This window comes from Musca autumnalis, unplaced genomic scaffold, assembly GCF_047663935.1.
Source record: "Musca autumnalis isolate F117 unplaced genomic scaffold, ASM4766393v1 scaffold_4, whole genome shotgun sequence".
NCBI lineage: Eukaryota > Metazoa > Arthropoda > Insecta > Diptera > Muscidae > Musca > Musca autumnalis.
The window spans coordinates 158,652,703-158,672,441 of NW_027411977.1; the positions used below are offsets into that span (position 1 = coordinate 158,652,703).

General features: G+C 38.0%; 1 protein-coding gene across 2 annotated transcripts in view; it reads left to right on the forward strand.

The window, feature by feature from the left end:
* Ptp69D (Protein tyrosine phosphatase 69D) overlaps positions 1 to 19,739 on the forward strand; it is a 384,912-nt gene that overhangs the window by 77,161 nt on the left and 288,012 nt on the right. The gene's annotated exons all lie outside the window — the stretch shown is intronic.

Sequence of the window (19,739 nt, forward strand, 5' to 3'; positions counted from 1 at the left end):
ATACAGTGTCTCTCCGAATAAAAGCAAAAAATTATGAATTACAGATAATTTTTATTTAGGAGCCGTTACATACTATGTATTAAAATTTAAAGGCAAAACCTAAATTAGTGCGTGTTGCGTGTGCGTAGAGTTTCTGGTCGGGAATTCCCGGCCCGGGATTTCCCAGGAATTCCCGAATTTTTTTGAGACGGATTTCCTGGGAAATTTTTTTGAAATTCCCGGGAATACGCGTATTTGTATTTTCATGTATAAGTCATACATCGCCTGCTCCGTTGGAAAAGGTCGTAAGTCCACTTTTTTTTTGGGAATCGCGTTTTTGTTACAGAATGATAGTACAAGTCAAAACACGTCGTATGATATAAACCCGCGACTTCAAAAAGCCCCACAAAAAGAATTCTGGAGCGGTAAAATCAGGCGATTTTGCGTTGTGCCAAAGTCACCACCGATCATTGGTTAAATAAATAGTCACCAATATTCCGCGTTCTGGAGCAGGGTAGCGTAACATTGTCTATTAACGTGTATTTCGCATGTGGTTACTACAAAAATGTCAGAACAGAACAGACATTTGGGGCCAATCGCAAAATTTATAGCATTTTCTGATAGGAGGATTACTTTTGCGCCACCTTGTATGTGTTCAAATACCTCATATATTAAAAAATTTGTAAAAAAATCATAATTTTTACTGTTTTTTCTGTCGTACATCTTACTTAACATTATTAACTGGTAATTTGTGGTTTCTCTAGGGACATTTATTCACATAACGGTATTAGTTTGTATTCTGAATTCATTAAAAATTTTGGGTTTGGTCCATTTCACACCTTACGATCATAACAGCAAATGGGGTCACTTCTGGTCGGAAACCGACCTCTCCACAAAATTTCGTGACGATCGGTCCATAATTGAGGCATGGAGTTTTATTACAATTGTTAATGGGCAGATTGACACACATAGCTAGATCACTTTATCTCTTAAGATATGAAACAATGGCAAGGGGGTCTACGACGAATACTTCGCGTTGTTACACGAATAGTGGACAAAACAAACTTATAATACCCTTTCCACATTATTTTGTAAAGTATAAATATTTTATTTTAAAAAATCCGTAAATTGTAGGAAAATGTCGTAAGTCCCTGCAGAAACCCAAAACTGTACAAGGAAAAGGTCGAAAGTCCAAAGACATCCAATTAACTCCCAAACGCGACGGAATTTGATCAAACAAAGTACAGGTATTGAAGCGGAATAAATAAACGAGGATTACTGCCTTTAGCACCATAATAAAATCTTTAATACTGAAAGCGCTGGAATGTTTTTTCTTCCTCCTGAAAAATTTATGAAGAGGGACTTACGACCTTTTCCGACGGAGCAGACGATATATTTTTATGCCCTCCACCAAAATATGGAGGGTATAATTAAATTTGTCATTCCGTTTGTAACACATCGCAATATTCATGGGTGACCCTATAAAGTATATATTCTTGATCAGGGTAAAATTCTATGTCGATATAACCATGTCCGTCCGTCCGCCCGTCTGTTGAAATCAAGATACAGCTCGCAATTTTAAGGGTAGAGCTTTGTAATTTAGTATAGAAGTTTCTGTTACTCCTAGGATGTTTGGTATTCCAAATGGGTATATCGATCCATGTTTTGATATAGCCGCCATAGAACGGTACCACCTGATTTTCGGTATTTTGAAGGTTGTGGCCTCAATATTCCTCCGAAATAGCTAAAATTTGATATTTAATCTTCGCTGGTGGTATAAGACTTTCCCCCAGAAATTTGTCGATACAGGTACACGCCTTAATATAGCCCCCATAGAACGGTACCTCTTGATTTTCGGTATTTTGAAGGTTGTGACGTCAATATCCCACCGAAATGACTGACATTTGTTATTTAGTCTTCTATGGGGTTCTCAAATATTCCAGAAAAGAATTATTAGCATAAGTCAATTACTCTAGACAAAATTGAAAATTTAACGTAAAATAAGCGCAGAAACCTGCAAATAATAGTGTAGTACACCCGGCATATCTGGGTTAAGGAAGAGTCCGTTGGAAAATGCACCATATCGATGGCTAAGTTGCCCCATGGGTGCGGACATTTTGTAAATTCTCAAAAATAATAATGTAAAAACAAAATCATAACCTTTCTTATATCAAAACTTTTAGTCAGGATATGCTAATATTGTTACCAAAAATAATATTTGAAAAAACTATAACGGTCGATATGAGAAAATTTGAACAAAAACGCGGTGAAGGCGCCCCATGTTATCATAAGTGGCAAATGGAGTATATTAGTATTGGAAGCCAGTAATAACTATGGTATGGTACGCCTCTAATCATTGGTGCCACCGAGTTGCAATTGTGAAGCCGTGTACCCAAAAGGTCAGCCGTATAAAAATTCGCTATAAACGGTTTTGTTCTATGATTAACACACGCTTTTTGACCTTTTTGTATTTTACCCTTAATATTATTCCAAAGAGATAACTAACGACACAACTACACATAAATGGAGTAAGTAATTCACGTTTGCTTACTCTCTGTCACGTCTATGCCCCACCAATTCGATTTCCCATAGTCCCGGGAATTCCCGGGAATGAGAACTTTTCATTCCCGATTTCCCGGGATTGAAAAAAAGTCGGTAATTCCCAAACTCTACGTGTGCGTTATTCAAAACAACAAAATACATGTATTTCAAATTTGAAATACATGTATTTTGTTTTTGTGTTCGGATATTCTTTGATGTATACAAAGTGCTTCCAAAAAAATTGTTTTTATAGTTTGGAATAGAAAAGGAAAACAACAACAGCAATGTATATTTGCTTATCCTTGAAAATGGGGTGTGCAATAGAGTTATGACTTTTTATGAGTTCTCGCCTAGGTTAGGTTAAGTTTAAGGATGCTCAGCCATCTAGTAGTATAGGTGACTGCTTCACTCGGAGACCGTTGGTCCTTTGTGTTCATTCATGTGTTGGGTATCGTGGCAGCGAATTGAGGCGGCTGCATCGTCCGAATCTTAACTGGGCTAAAACCACTGGTGTTTGCCTTGGCAGCTGGCGTTATTCTGCTGCAATGGATGGAGGTTGCTCTCCAAGTACGGCCTTCACACTGTATCTCTGTACTGCCTGCGCAACCATGTCAGTGTGAATGCTATCCAAGCCTGCCTGATGGGCTCGTTGATCTAGAGGTTCTTTCTTATACCTTTGGATCTCTCTCTCCAGATCAAGAAGATCTCTCCTGACTTGCTTGGGTGGGGGAAGCCTGTCAATTAAATAGTGACAGGGATGGTTTGGTTTTAGGACGCGCAGCTACCGTTATTGGCTGCTACTTCACTCGGAGACCTTGTGGTCCATTGTGATCATCCTTAAAGAAACAGTGTGTTGTGGTTGGACTATATGTGATGATGATAGATGTTGGACTATTGCGGATTTGTTTGTGAAGTTGAGTGTGTAGGTGATGCTGGGATGATGGTTGTAAGTTTAAAGGTTGTTGCTGAGATTGTGATGTTGGATGTAAGTTTATAATCAAGTTGTTATGTGTGGTGACTGGTCTATACTGCAGTGATGTGCGGTGGTTGGTCTATTATAGAGATGTTTATGTATTGTTGTTGAGGTTGTGATGATGATAGACGCTAGGTGACGGTTTATAATAAAGATGAAACGGTGATTGGTATGTAACAGATTTGTTGATGTAGAGTGATTTTGGTGGGGTGGATGTGATGATGATGGATGCTGATTTATAAGATGGGTGTTGAAAATGGTGACTGGTCTATTCTGAAGTAATACACGGTGGTTGGTCTATTGCAGGTTTTGTTGATGTAGAGTGGTTTGGTGTGATGGATGCGATGAGTAATGGATATGGGTGCGCGGCTACTGTGGTTGTGGCAAAGATGTTGATGTAGTGGATGTGATACGGATGTGGGTGTGTTGCCGCTTAGGGTATTGTTCAGAGTTGAGCCGATTTCTATCCCCCTGTGTGAAGGAGAAAGAAAAACAGAGATTAATTAGTTTTGTTTGCCAAGCCATGTGAGATTTTTGGCAAATTGGTACATGTAGTTGTTGAGGTTGTGATGATGATAGACGCTAGGTGACGGTTTATAATAAAGATGAAACGGTGATTGGTATGTAGCAGATTTGTTGATGTAGAGTGATTTTGGTGGGGTGGATGTGATGATGATGGATGCTGATTTATAAGATGGGTGTTGAAAATGGTGACTGGTCTATTCTGAAGTAATATACGGTAATAAAGAAAATCAGAGATTAATTAGTTTTGTTTGCCAAGCCATGTGAGATTTTTGGCAAATTGGTACATGTAGATGGGGTCTATGTCGGTGTAGAAAGTCAGAGTATTTATCTCATATCTACCGAAGAATCGATGTCTCCTCGTGAGCAACGAGGGGCACCTACATAGTAGATGTTCTACCGTCTCTGTTTCTTCTGGATCTTGCCATAGCCTACAGTAGTCTACACTACTGTTGTCCCATCTAGATGTTAGGGACCTGTCCATGTTATGACCGGTAATGAGACCTGAGTTGGTTCTATGTTGAGAATAGCTGGGCCAGATTGCCTTGGATACCTTACAGCCAGTTTCCATTTACCATCTTTGCCACGCCTTCTCAAGGAAGTAACCGCGAAGTTTTCGGATGTAGTAGCACTTTGGTGGTCTGATAGATGACTCACCAGTCAGTCGACTGAGAGCCACCCCGTGCTAGTGTCCTGGAACCCAGGAAAGACCAACGAAGTCGCGTACTTCAAGCAGAGCGTTTTTGCAGTCAAGAGCCTTAAGGGCCGATTGACTATCGACAAAAATAGTCACCGGTCCTTTAAGGGTACTCCCAAGTACTTTGACCATCTCTACTGCTTTCCTTATTGCAAAAATCTCTGCCTGAAAAACGCTGCAGTTATCGTTGAGTTTGAAGGATTGCTTAATTTGTGGGTTTTCGCAGAAGACCCCGCCACCTGTGCCATTCTCCATCTTTGAACCGTCTGTGTAGATGGCCAGACCGCCAAGAGGAGGGGTACCACTAGACCAGGCATCCCTGCTTGGGATTGTGACGTTGATTTGGTTGAAGTTGAGTACAGTGGGTATATAATCACTGATGTGATCGGGTCCACTAAACTCAAGTAAATCGGTGAAGGGTGAGAGGACCTTTGCATGTCCAAATCGTGAACACTGCCTCTCTAAGCCTGAAAGCCGTCCTCGCCGCCTGAAAGTGGATAGTGATGTCCAGAGGTTGGAGATCAAGTATCACATTCAGGGCGGCTTGAGGTGTACTTCTAATGGCATCAGAGATTAGCAGAGATGCGGCTCTTTGAACACTAGATAATTTGGACAGAAGTGCACTGTTCCCGATGGCATGCCACCAGACAAGCCCACCATAGATAAGCATTGGGAGAACCACGGTATCATACAACCAGTGTATGATCGTTGGTCTGAGACCCCAACTTTTACCAATGGAGTTCTTGCAGGAATAGAGTGCCATAAAAAAATCTCTTAACCCTCTACTCAGAATTCCTTTTCCAATTTAAACGTTGGTCCAGGATAACACCGAGGTATTTGGCTTCCGATGAAAGTTTTAGGGCAACACCGTCCAGCTTTGGTAGCGGGAAATCGGGAATTTTGCGCTTCTACGTGTAGAGTAAGAGCTCAGTCTTCGTTGGATTCACACCAAGTCCATTGGTGCGAGCCCAGCGAGACAGCTGCACTAAAGCACGCAGCATAAGGTCTGATATGGTCGACAAGAATTTGCCGCTTATGAGGATAACAACATCGTCAGCATAAGCTACCACCTTCGTCCTTAGTTGGTTGAATTTCACAAGAATTTCGTTTATTACAAGGAGCCAGAGGAGGGGTGATAAAACTCCTCCTTGAGGCGTACCCCTGCAAACCTTTTTCCTTACGGAACTCTCTCCTAGATGGGAGTTGATGATTCTGCTCTTCAGCATTTCATCAACCCACCTAACAAGGATAGAGGAAACTCCTGCGTTAGTGAGCGAATTATGAATGGATTCCAGCTTCACATTGTTGAAGGCTCCCTCTATATCGAGGAAGGCTGCAAGTGTGAAGCTCGAACCCTCCATATTCCTCTCAATATATCCAACCACCTCGTGTAAGGCGGTGTCCACCGACTTGCCTTTAATATAGGCGTGCTGCGAGTTGCTTATAATATTGGAATCTACACCATTTTCACATGTAATTCGAATAATTTCAGTTGCAATTCGTAACATTTCACTTGTAATTTGAGAATTCCAATTGAATTTCGAATTATTTCATTTGTAATTTGAGAATTTCATTTGAAATTCGAATTATTTCATTTGTAATTTGAGAATTCCATTTGAAATTCGAATTATTTCATTTGTAATTTGAATTTTTTCATTTGTAATTCGAATTATTTCATTTGTAATTCAAATTTTTCCATTTGTAATTTGATTTTTTTCATTTGAAATTCCAAATGAAAAACATCGATTTACAAATAGAAAAATTCAAATTACAAATGGAAAAATTCGAATTATAAATGAAATAATTCGAATTACAAATGAAAAAATTCAAATTAAAAATGAAATAACAGTCAATGACTAGCTCTCGATGTCGACGGACGTGTCAGTGCATTGCATTACAACCGAGTTTGTTCGTTTTCTTTTCTTCAAAAATAAAACAACAATTTATTACTATTCATAACGTACAAAAAAAAAAAATATTCTTGTTACAAGAACAATTGCTTCTGTAAAATTACAAAATTAAGCGGTCATACGAAACCAATGATGTGAATGCACATCTCGAAAAAATGAAAGGGAAAAAACCCAAAAACAATATCACTGCACCAAGTGCAGAAAGCAACAATTACTTTGCTCCATTGCAAACAATCAACGATGATGATATTGAAAGTGAAGAAGTGCAAAGTGCAACTAAAACACACATTCCTCCTATCACTGTTTTAAAGTGTAAAATAGAAGAAATTCATGAATTGTGCAAAATTTGTAATATAACTGACTATTCAATTCGTAAAATATCAATTGGTCTAAAATTATTTTGCAAGACCAAAAATGACTTTGATGCTATGTGCAAAATATTGGAATCTAAATATGAATTTTTTACATATGCAACAAAAGAAGAAAAACCATACAAGGCGCTTCTTTTCGGTCTGGATGTATTTGATCCAATGTCTATTAAAAATAAATTAATCCAAAGAGGACTGCAATGTATTGATGTTAAAATAGTGCATCAAAAATCAAAATATGGGGATTACGTTATTTATGTAGTCTATTTCAAGCGCAAAACGATAACTATGAAAGAATTGAGACATAATCATTCAGAATTAGAAAAAATTCAAATCAAGTGGGATTTCCAATCTGTACGACAAAATCGTATAACTCAATGTCACAACTGCCAAATGTATGGTCATGGACAGAGTCGTTGTAAAGTTAAAACATTTTGTGCAAATTGTGCCGGTAATCATAAAACCAGCGAATGCAAAGAAAATGAAGTAAAATGTGCTAATTGCATGGGAGCACATAAGTCAACGGACGTCAACTGCCCTAGTAAAGCTCAGTACTTACAAATTAAACAACGAAACAGACCTCAAAATAAGCAACAACAAAAAATGTATAATCCCTTCTCGTTATACAACAACAACTACCCCAATGCAATTAAGCAGAACATACCCCAGCCACCGTCGATGTGGACTCGGCAGCAAAACCACAACAATATCAACATCCAAAATCATGGAAATACAACAACAAACCCCGATGATTTGTTTTCAATTGAGGAAGTACAACAAATAACATTAGAGTTAATTACAAGACTCCGAAATTGTAAAAATAAACTAGATCAATTCGAAGTGATAACAAGTATCGCTACCAAATTTGTACGATAATGACTGTTAAACTAAATATTATAACTTGGAATGCGAGAGGCATCAAAAATAAAAGTTTGGAATTGTTTGATTTTCTGTTAAATAACGAAATAAATATTTGTTTATTATCTGAGAGTGGGCTAAAACCTTCTATCTCACTAAGTCATCCCCAATTTTGTATTTATAGAAATGACAGAATTTCAAATAGAGGAGGAGGAGTAGCTATCCTAATAAGAAATAATATTTCCCATTCGAATTTACCTATTATTAATACTTCACTTATTGAAAACGTTGGTATACAAGTTCATAGCGACATTGGCAGTCTTAATATTTATTCATGCTACTTCCCAGGTGGTCTTGTAGGATCTGACGGTTCACGCAAGAGAGGATTTGCTTCTGATATCCACAAATTAACCAGGGCCGAAAAGTATATTTTAGGTGGCGACTTTAATAGCCGACACCAAATGTGGGGCTGTTCCAGAGGAAACTGCTGGGGAAACATCCTTTATGAAAAACAAGATTCCTATGGTTATGACATCCTTTTTCCAAATGAGTGTTCTTTTATCCCTTCTCAATTAAATCGTCAGAGTTCCACTCTTGATATTTTTCTCAGCAACACAATTGAGGTATTAGATACCCCTGTTGTGATAAACGACTTGAGTTCTGATCATCTTCCTGTCAAACTGTCGTTAAATTCCGGTTGTAGTAACCAACAACGAAAATATCTTGATTTCAAAAATGCAAACTGGAATCGTTATTCTCGTTTTATAAATCAGAATATCAATTTCCCCAATATTGATTTGACAACAACTGAACTAGTGGATTCTGCTTTAGAACACTTTTATAACACTTTAAATGGAGCAATCGCTGCAAGTGTACCCACTAAAACAAGACAAATTCGAGAAAGAAAACTGCCTACCAATATTAAGCTCACGATTCAACAGCGAAATTACTACAGAAGAAGGTGGATACGCTACAGAAGAATAAGCGATTATTATGAGTTTAAAGTCTTAAACTCCATAATAAAAAGTCAAGTTGATAGATTCAAGAACACCTCTTGGAATAATTTACTTTCAACCTTAGATAAAGGATCACCACCTTTCTGGAACTTGACAAAAATCATACGCAAAAGGTCTAAAAATGTTCCTACACTCATACACAATAATCAACGTTATGATACGACGGCTGACAAATGTCATATTTTAGGCAACATTTTTAATGAAAATCATTCTTTTTCATCGAATTTAAATAGTTCTATAGAAGATACCGTTAATACTGCGGTATTCAATTTTGATTATAACGTTATTGCCAATAATCATATTACCATTCCATATAGAAAAATCATAGAAGTTGTTAAAAACTTAAAAACTAAAAAATCTCCAGGAATTGATGGCATAAATAATATATGTTTAAAATCACTTCCAAGTAAAGGTTTGAAATTCTTAACATTACTTATAAACAGTTGTCTTAGGCTTGGATATTTCCCTGACAAATTTAAAGAAGCCAAAGTAATTGCTATTAACAAGCCGAATAAGCCCCACAATTCACCAAATTCTTACAGACCTATCAGTCTGTTGTCATCGATAAGTAAAGTTCTAGAAAAGATTATAAAAGAAGAAATTTTGAATTTTATTGAAGACAGAAATATTTTGCCGTCTTCACAGTATGGCTTTCGCCGGGAGCACAATACTACTCACCCCTTAGTTCGAATCAGAAATATGGTGAAAACAAATTTTAACTGTCAAAATTCCACTGGTATGCTTTTACTAGACATTAAAGCAGCATTTGATTCAGTCTGGCACAATGCTTTAATATATAAACTTATACAGTTTAAATTTCCAAATCATATTGTGTGTATCATAAAAAGTTTTCTAAAATCGCGAACATTCAGAGTCCACATTGGTTCAATCACCTCAGATCTTTTTGAAATAAAAGCAGGCTGTCCCCAAGGCTCTTGCCTTTCGCCAATCTTGTATAATATATATACGGCAGACATTCCCCATTTCGAAGACTGCACATTGTCAATATTTGCTGATGATACCGCAATATTGTGTTCCGGAGAACTATCATCCGAAATATTATCAAAATTACAATTTTCACTAAACACATTATTGGAATATTATAAAAAATGGAAAATTGTTATAAATTCTGAAAAATGTCAGGCTATTTTCTTCACCAGAAAAAGAAAGCAATGCTATATCCCACAATCCAATTTAATTGTTAACAATAGGTCAGTTGAATGGGAAAATAATGTTAAGTATTTGGGCGTAATATTAGACAAAAAATTAACATTCCGAGATCATATTTCATATATTGTAAACAAAACTAATGTACTTATAAGAACTTTATACCCCTTTTTAAATCGAACATCGGCTCTGAATATTGAAAATAAGATGTTAATTTTTAGAAGCATATTTCAAGCTGTATTTTTTTACGCAACTCCTGTCTGGGCTGATAGTGCAAACTGTCATTTAAAAAAACTTCAAGTCTTACAAAATAAGATACTGAAATTAATTTATAATCGCCCAAGATTATTTCCTACCTCAACTCTTCATCAAGTCTCCAATGTAGACTTGGTTTCCATAAAAATTAACAAAATAACTTCAAATTTCAACACCAAATGTTCATATTCGGAATATAGTCATATTAATGAGCTGGTCTCATAAAAAGTAGTATAAGTTAGGTTAGGTAGTTTTTATTAAAAAATTCATAAAGGTTTTTGAAACTTTTTTCCTTCATTTTAAACATCATTACATCCATCTTTATTCATAAATTATGTTTATGTATCTAAGTAGAAAAAGGTTAAACCTTAAGCTCTTTAAAAAACCATTGTCAAATTTGTAAAATATATTGTAAATATTATCTGAATAATAAAAATAAATTGAATTGAATTGAAAATGAAATAATTCGAATTTCAAATGGAATTCTCAAATTACAAATGAAATAATTCGAAATTCAATTGGAATTCTCAAATTACAAGTGAAAAGTTTCGAATTTCAAATGAAATAATCAAATTACAAATGAAATTCTTCGAATTACATATGAAAATGGTGTAGATGAGACCGGATGTCGTAGTCGAGTAGTCTCTTTAGAGTTTTAAGGAGGAAGGAAGAAAGACTAATGGGTCTATAGTCCTTAGGTAGTGTGTGACTAGGCTTCCCAGCTTTGGGAATGTAAGTCACCGTTACCTCCTTCCATGGGTTAGGTATGTACGACAGACGCAGGCAGGCCCTGTAAATTTCCTTTATGGTTGCCAGTACCGAGTCAGCTGCATTTTGCAACATAGCCGGTATAATGTCATCCGGTCCAGGAGATTTATAGGGTTGGAAGCTGTCTATCGCCCATTTTATTCTTGGGATGCTAGTTAAGCTGTCAATCCGTTGCTCGTCCTGTGCCGTGCAGCCCTGATTGTGATTCGTTTGCTGCGAGTCACTCTCTAGGTCTGTACAGCCTGGAAAATTCACTTCAGACAGCAGATTTAGAGTCTCTAGACCAGAGTTAGTCCACGTGCCGGTTTCTCGTTTGATGCTACACATGGGATTGGGATCCTTGGATAGAATCTTACGAAACCTGGCAGCTTCGTTAACTCCTTCTATGGACTCAGCGAAGCAAGCCCAAGATCTCTGTTTAGCCTTTTTAATTTCACTCTTGTACTTATTGAAATTAACCCTGTAGGTATCCCAATCTGTACTGAGAGATTTGCTGGCTTTGTTGTATGATTTCCTGGCCGCCTTGCGAAGACTGGCCAGGTCTTTGCTCCACCATACCGGGTGAGATTTCATCCCATGGTAGGTTAAGGTCAGGAATCCTCGTAGCATCTCAAGAGTGACTTAGATCATTTACAGCAACCTCGACTTCCTTTTCTGTGGACAATCTTTGGGGATTGCTTAGTACCGAAGTCGTTTGTGAACTGTACTTGTTCCAGTCTGTTCTCCTGGGATTCCTGTATGGTTTTTGTTTCTCCGAAGTTATGGGAACTTTGAAGAGTATCATCTTGTGGTCTGAGAAAGAACACTTTTCAGATACCTTCTAGTCCATAACCTCGGAGTCTTCCATATTGGTTAGGGTGATGTCAATGACCTCGCCTCTAACTCTGTTTTGGAAAGTAGGTGTGGTACCCCTATTACAAATTCTTAAAATATTTTGCAAAATGAATTTGAAAATGGACTCACCCCTAGTGTTGGTATCACTGCTTCCCCAATGGAAGTGATGAGCATATGCATCACATCCAAGGATGATGTGGCCTGTGCTCCCCATTTCGTCCATCAGAGTATTTACGATGCCACCGGGTGGGTCGGGGTCTTCATAAGGCATGTAGACAGAGGCAATTATAACGGGTTTCCTCTGCCCTCTGTCCATCCTTATGGTGGTGATGTCACCCCTGCTGAAATTGGAGAGAAGCATTAGTTTTAGGTTCTTTTTTGCAACTACACATGTTCTCACTTTGTCACCATTCGAGGCAGCGAGGACAGTTAAGTTGTTATTGCTCATTCCAGCAACCTTATTATTGTATAAATAAGGCTCCTGGACCAGAGCAATATCAATATTGGAAGTCGAGAGAGTAAGTAGGAGCTCGGTAGCAGCAGCTCTGCAATGGTGCAGGTTAATCTGCACCACACTGAGCTGCTGCCGCCTATCTCCTACTGGTGCTTTGGTGGGATTTTGAAGCATAACCTTCCTAATCCGAAGTTAAGCACCCCCTCTCGACCGCGCAATTAGGATTCCCCGCTTACATCCGTTGCAAGGCGAATGACAAGACCGCCGTTCATCGGATAGGAACCAAGAATTCTCCAGTTTTCCATCCGAAGACCGTCGTTCTGCTTTTCGACTAGCTTCAGTATTTTGTCTAGCTCCATAGCTGGAGGGGGACCCATACTGAAGTCACCATCCCACACGGAATCTCAGCAATGCTGACTGCCGCCAGATCGCTCCCCTCCCAAAGAGGATAAAGATTATTAACTATGGATTTAAGGAAATCGACAGACTCCTTATTCTCACAGTTAATAACCATGATAATAACCTTTGCTGCGATCCACCTCGTCTGAGATGAGAACGTCTCTAAGATGACCCTCGATTTGCAACCAGTGACATGTGCTGATCCTTCCATTAGGATCAGCCCTGTCAATGATGGCCACTCTCAGGTCATCCGGAACTGTCCGTCGCACAGCAATGTCACCCTGCTTGGATGTGCAGGGTTTCTCTAGAGACCTGCTAGCTGGTTCACAGGGTTTATGTGAAGGAACAGCGAGTGTGGAAGTGTTGTTCTTCCGCTAGGCTTTGAAGATGTCGCCACTACCACAGGCTTATCATCCCGCTTTGCGAGCTTCCCCCTGCCCAATAGCTGACTCACCTCCATCACCTTGTTTATGGGCTTAGAAGAAGGGGCAGCCGAGGGGTTTGGGGAGGCATCTGTTTTCCTGCGCCTGGTTTTTGACCTAACTGGCCTTTTCACAGCCTGTTTGGACTGTGATTTTGCCGGGTCACCGGCGGGTATGGTAGGAGGGCATTCTGTAGTCACTTCCATGTGGGTTACGACAGGATTCCCTCCCTCACACGACGTGGGAATTTCATTAACCGGAAAATCCTTAATCGTTAAGTGAGGATATTTTCTTTCGAACCTCCTCACAAACTTTAGGTTTTTCCGAATTAATTTAAATTCCCTATCGGTGATTAATTTGGGATCTTTGTTGACATATCGCTTGCAATATGAAATCGCAAAACGATAGTCCTTTCTATTCACTGCCTCCTTGCTTGCGCTTTTTGAGGTTGAAGGTGTGACTCATCCATGTTGTCCATGGTTGCGTCACACTCTCCGACAACTTCATCCACCGCAGTTTGCCTACGAAGCAATGGTGGTTTTTCTCCTGAACAAATTGGAGGAGCGACCTTGTCAGGTAGAAGTGGCGACTCAGCTTGACCGGCGGAGGGAATAATTCTTCCTCATTGGTTAGAGTTGAGTCATTTACCTCGTCGACCTGTTCGCCATCCAAATTTGTTGGTGAGAGAAAGTTTTCCTCAATTTTGGATGAGAGGACCCTACTGGCGCCCCATAGCCTACCGCAGATCGGCCGATTGCGCTGTAAGTGGTCAACAAGTTTTCTTTTTTTTCTACACTGTTCTAAGTCTATACTGACCCGCCCCAGAGCCACTTAAGGCTCTTGCAGTAAACTACCAGTACTGTAGGGTCAATAGAGGAGAAGTAAGAGAGAGATTCAATCACATGTACACCAAATAGTCTATATCTTTTGACTATCAGTCTAGGACATCTACATAGAAGGAGCTCGATTGTCTCCGTTTCATCCTCATCCTCACATAACATACAACACTCAACGTTATTGTCATCCCACTTGCATGCCATAGATCTTATTCCGCAGTGGCCAGTTATGACAGCGATTCAGATTTCTGACTTGCACAGTCAGAGGAAGGACGCAGTTCTTCGCCCTGAGATTGCGGCCTGATTGACTTAGATACCTTACAACCAGGTACGTCTTGCTAAACTTTAACGGTTTTCTCTGCGTAGAGCTTACTGAGCTTGTCGAGGAAAAAGCAGAGAGGTGGCTTGACACAATTCTCCACCCTGAGGTCCGAGGATTGGAGCTTCGTCTTGCTAATTCATCAACTATCTCGTTTCCCCTCAACATTGCAATGTCGTGGAACCCAGCCAAACTTAACATCTATGTTACATGTTTTTAAGATAGACCTACAACTTTGAACAGTCCTAGATTTAATAGTGTATGACCTTAACCCTTTTAGAGCAACCTGTCTGTCCACGTAGACAGTGACTATCTTATCTACAAGGTCCATCATTCCCACTAGTAGCTCCAAGGCTTTCCAAACCGCAAAAACTTCTGCCTGAAAAACACTACAATTGTCATTAAGCTTATACGAGTCCCTGATATAAAGTTCTTCACAAAACACACCAGACCCCGTGCCTTCTTCCATCTTCGACCTATCGGTGAAGATTGATAGGCTATCGGGAAGTGGTCTGCCTTGTTCCCATTCACTCCTGTCGGGTATTATTACTTCAGCTATGTCAAAGTCCAGGCGTGGTGAGATGTAGTCAGTCTCATCACCCCTGTCTCTTAGTCCAATCTGACCACATATCCGATGTAGAACACCAGCATGTCCAAGATGTGAACAACGCCACAGATTTAGCTCCTTAAGCCTCAGGGCAGATCGTGATGCTTGATACTGTACAAGAATATCCATGGGCTGGACGTTCAGTATGGCATTCAATGCTGCTGAGGGGTGCTTCTTGCTGCTCCAGTAATGAGAATTGACGCAGCTCGTTGCACAGTAGCTAACTTGGACAGATGGGAATTATTGATTAGGGCATGTCACCAGACGAGACAACCATAGGTCAAAATGGGGCAGACCACTGTCCTATACAACCAATGTATTACATGTGGTCTGAGACCCCAACTCTTGCCTTTGGAGTTCTTACAGGAATAAAGCGCAACCAGACCCCTCTTGGTGCGCTCCTCCTTGTTCCTTTTCCATCTTAGCAGATGTCCAGGACCACTCCCAGGTATTTCGCCTCCGTAGAGAGATCCAACCGCACACCATCCAGCATTGGTACCAGCTCAGTCTTTGCAGGGTTCACCCCAAGACCATTGTGGTGAGCCCAGCGAGAGAGCTTTACCAGCGCACCCTGCATCAGTTCTGACAGCGTCGACAAGAATTGTCCACTAAATTAAATGACAACGTCGTCAGCTAGTAGTTCCTAAATTGTGCGAATTCCTTGAGTATCCCGTTCACCACTAGGAGCCACAGTAGAAGAGATAAAACTCCACCCTGGGGTGCTCTGACTTCCTTACGAAACTCTCCCCAATGCTGGAATTGACCAGTCTGCTCTCCAGCATTCTATCAATCCAGTTAATTAGGATAGAGGGGACACTCAATAGCTCTAGAGAAGAATGAATGGATTCAAGTTTCACGTCATCGAACGCTGCTCCTATGTCTAGAAAAGCGGCCAATGTGTGATCCATGTTATCCTTGTTCTTCTCAATATAACTCATTACCTCGTGTTGCGCTGTTTCTGTAGATTTCCCTTTCATATAAGCATGCTGTGAGCTGTTTATAAGGTCACGACCTATATAAGATCTAATCTCCAAATCGAGCAGACTTTCTAAAGTTTTCAATAGTGTTGTATCTTAAAAGATGTCTATTTAGTGCTGAGTTCGTTAAGATACTGTTTATTTAATACAATAATAGAGATTACAATTTATGGAACTCAATATTACATTTCTTATCGATAACATAACATGACTTGATTACAATAACATAATATTATACCATGCTTACATTATGACATTTTCCCCCATAAATTCAAGGAAGGAATCTTCGGTAATTTCTTCTCTCTCGTCGACCTTCTCTGTCCGCTTGGCATCGTCGTATCTTCACTCACCTGCACCGTGTCGGTTGGTACTGTTGAAATATGTGTTTAACAAATTAATATGTACTGTATTCTATAATGTTGATTTATAACATAGTAGGCATTGTATTATGTATGTATGTATTCAGAAAATATTTTTAAACATACTTTACTTCAATAAAATATTCCAATCTAATAGGTTATGAGCCCAGCAAGCTCGAATGAAAAAAAATATATAAAGAATTTAAGATTTTTAGTTGTTTACTTCGACCTTTATTTTAAATATTCTAATTCTAGATGTTTTTGTCTTTTTTGTTCGACCTTTTGTAATGTTATTAAAATGAATATAATCGAGCTTGAGGTCAATGTTTGTGTTTTTCTTTATTTCATATTTCTTCCAATATTTCGAAATTCATTGAATTTCATCTTCAGGGGGATCTACAACATAAATTATTAAAATAAAAGTTAATTTCTATATCACAGCATTGTTTTTAATTACTAGTAGAACATAAAAACACGTAAAAATTGACGATCGCTTACTTGTAAATAATTATAATAATAACTTAAAAAACTAGCGTAGTGTGTCTACATCTGTCAAGTGTTATTATTGCACTGATAATTATCTACTTATTGCATGATCTCTTCTCCGTATTAAATGTCTGTAGCAGTAAGCTGTGTTGTCTGTATCGGTTTTGCTGTTTATTCGTTTTGTTGTTGGCAGGTTATTAATGTGGAGCATCTCTATGGTCAATCTCTTATTGTAGTTATGCTCTGTTTGTAGCACTCTCACCTCATCGATATTGGGTGTATGATTGTTGTGCTTACAGTGGTCAGCTAAAGCAGTCTTTTGTATTGTATTAATATTTCGTAATTTTATATCCGATTTGTGTGCAGACATTCGCGTTTTTAATTTATTCTTGGTTGTGCCAACATATAATTTTCCGCAGTTTTCTTCCTTATTACCACCACATTCAATCTCGTATATGACATTATGTTGATCCATTTTTGGAATTTTGCATTTTACATGGCTGAAGATAGATTTTGTTGTGTTGTACGAGCTATGTGCGATTGTATATTTTGTTTTGTCATAAATATCCGATTTTTCTAATCTTTCTGATATATTCGGTAAATAAATCAGAGATTTATAAATCTTGTTTGTTTCAGTTTTCGTCGATTCCAAATTTGAAGGTTTGTATTCATTTATTAGAGATTTCGTTATGTGTAAAGGGAAGTTATTTTTTGTTAAAATGTCTTTGATTTTGAGTTTGTTTTCATAGTGAAATTGTTCGTCGCTAATATTAAGTACTCTGTTTATAAAGTTTTTCGCCGTGTTGATTATTGTGCGTTTTGTATGCTTTGAATAGTAATTTATCAATCTTCCTGAGGCAGTGGGTTTTTGATACCAGTTTATGTATATTTGGTTATCTGGATTTCTTATCACCAGCGTATCCAAGTATGGGATTTTTCCATTTATTTCTTCTTCCACTGTGAATTTTATGTTTTTATTAAAACTATTTAATGTTGTTAAAGTATCTTGTATTGCGTCCTTCTTTATTATTAAAAACAAATCGTCTACGTATTTTGTCAATATCTTTGGTTTGGATTTCAATGATTGCATACATGTATTTAGTAAAGATTCCATAACTAAATCCGCGATTATCGGAGATGCTGGGGATCCCATGGGTAGTCCTACTTTTTGTCTGTATATCTTGTCTTCGTATTTAAAATATCTGTTATCCTTAATGCAGAACTTTACAATGTTGAGGAACAGATTTTTATCAATGTTAGTGTATTGCTCAATTTCTTCCCATCTATCTTCAATGATTTTTAGTCCTAATTCGACTGGAATACTTGGGAACAGCGAAACCACGTCAAATGAAATCATCTTTTCATCGTCATTAATTGTCAAGTCTTTTACCTTATCTCTAAATTGCACAGAATCTCTTACGTTGTAAATTGAGTTTTTAGTTAAGTTCTTCAAGATGTCCTAGCTATATACTGTAGCTATATACAAAAAGGACTACCAAGAAAGAATGTCGAATTTGTTATCAGATATAATGACGTATCAACGTATCAACAAAGACCCAACGTCAAATCTTCAAAAGAAAAATAATGATATCGTTGAAGAACTTTTTAAGAATAACATTATTTCAATATTGGACAAGAAAAGACTAAGAACGGAAATTGCCACAGCACCAAGGATATACGGTCTGCCCAAAATCCACAAGGATGGATTCCCATTAAGACCCATCTGTTCGTCGATTAATTCTCCGGCAATTAAACTTTGCAAATATATCGTGGACATCTTGAAGAACTTAACTAAAAACTCAATTTACAACGTAAGAGATTCTGTGCAATTTAGAGATAAGGTAAAAGACTTGACAATTAATGACGATGAAAAGATGATTTCATTTGACGTGGTTTCGCTGTTCCCAAGTATTCCAGTCGAATTAGGACTAAAAATCATTGAAGATAGATGGGAAGAAATTGAGCAATACACTAACATTGATAAAAATCTGTTCCTCAACATTGTAAAGTTCTGCATTAAGGATAACAGATATTTTAAATACGAAGACAAGATATACAGACAAAAAGTAGGACTACCCATGGGATCCCCAGCATCTCCGATAATCGCGGATTTAGTTATGGAATCTTTACTAAATACATGTATGCAATCATTGAAATCCAAACCAAAGATATTGACAAAATACGTAGACGATTTGTTTTTAATAATAAAGAAGGACGCAATACAAGATACTTTAACAACATTAAATAGTTTTAATAAAAACATAAAATTCACAGTGGAAGAAGAAATAAATGGAAAAATCCCATACTTGGATACGCTGGTGATAAGAAATCCAGATAACCAAATATACATAAACTGGTATCAAAAACCCACTGCCTCAGGAAGATTGATAAATTACTATTCAAAGCATACAAAACGCACAATAATCAACACGGCGAAAAACTTTATAAACAGAGTACTTAATATTAGCGACGAACAATTTCACTATGAAAACAAACTCAAAATCAAAGACATTTTAACAAAAAATAACTTCCCTTTACACATAACGAAATCTCTAATAAATGAATACAAACCTTCAAATTTGGAATCGACGAAAACTGAAACAAACAAGATTTATAAATCTCTGATTTATTTACCGAATATATCAGAAAGATTAGAAAAATCGGATATTTATGACAAAACAAAATATACAATCGCACATAGCTCGTACAACACAACAAAATCTATCTTCAGCCATGTAAAATGCAAAATTCCAAAAATGGATCAACATAATGTCATATACGAGATTGAATGTGGTGGTAATAAGGAAGAAAACTGCGGAAAATTATATGTTGGCACAACCAAGAATAAATTAAAAACGCGAATGTCTGCACACAAATCGGATATAAAATTACGAAATATTAATACAATACAAAAGACTGCTTTAGCTGACCACTGTAAGCACAACAATCATACACCCAATATCGATGAGGTGAGAGTGCTACAAACAGAGCA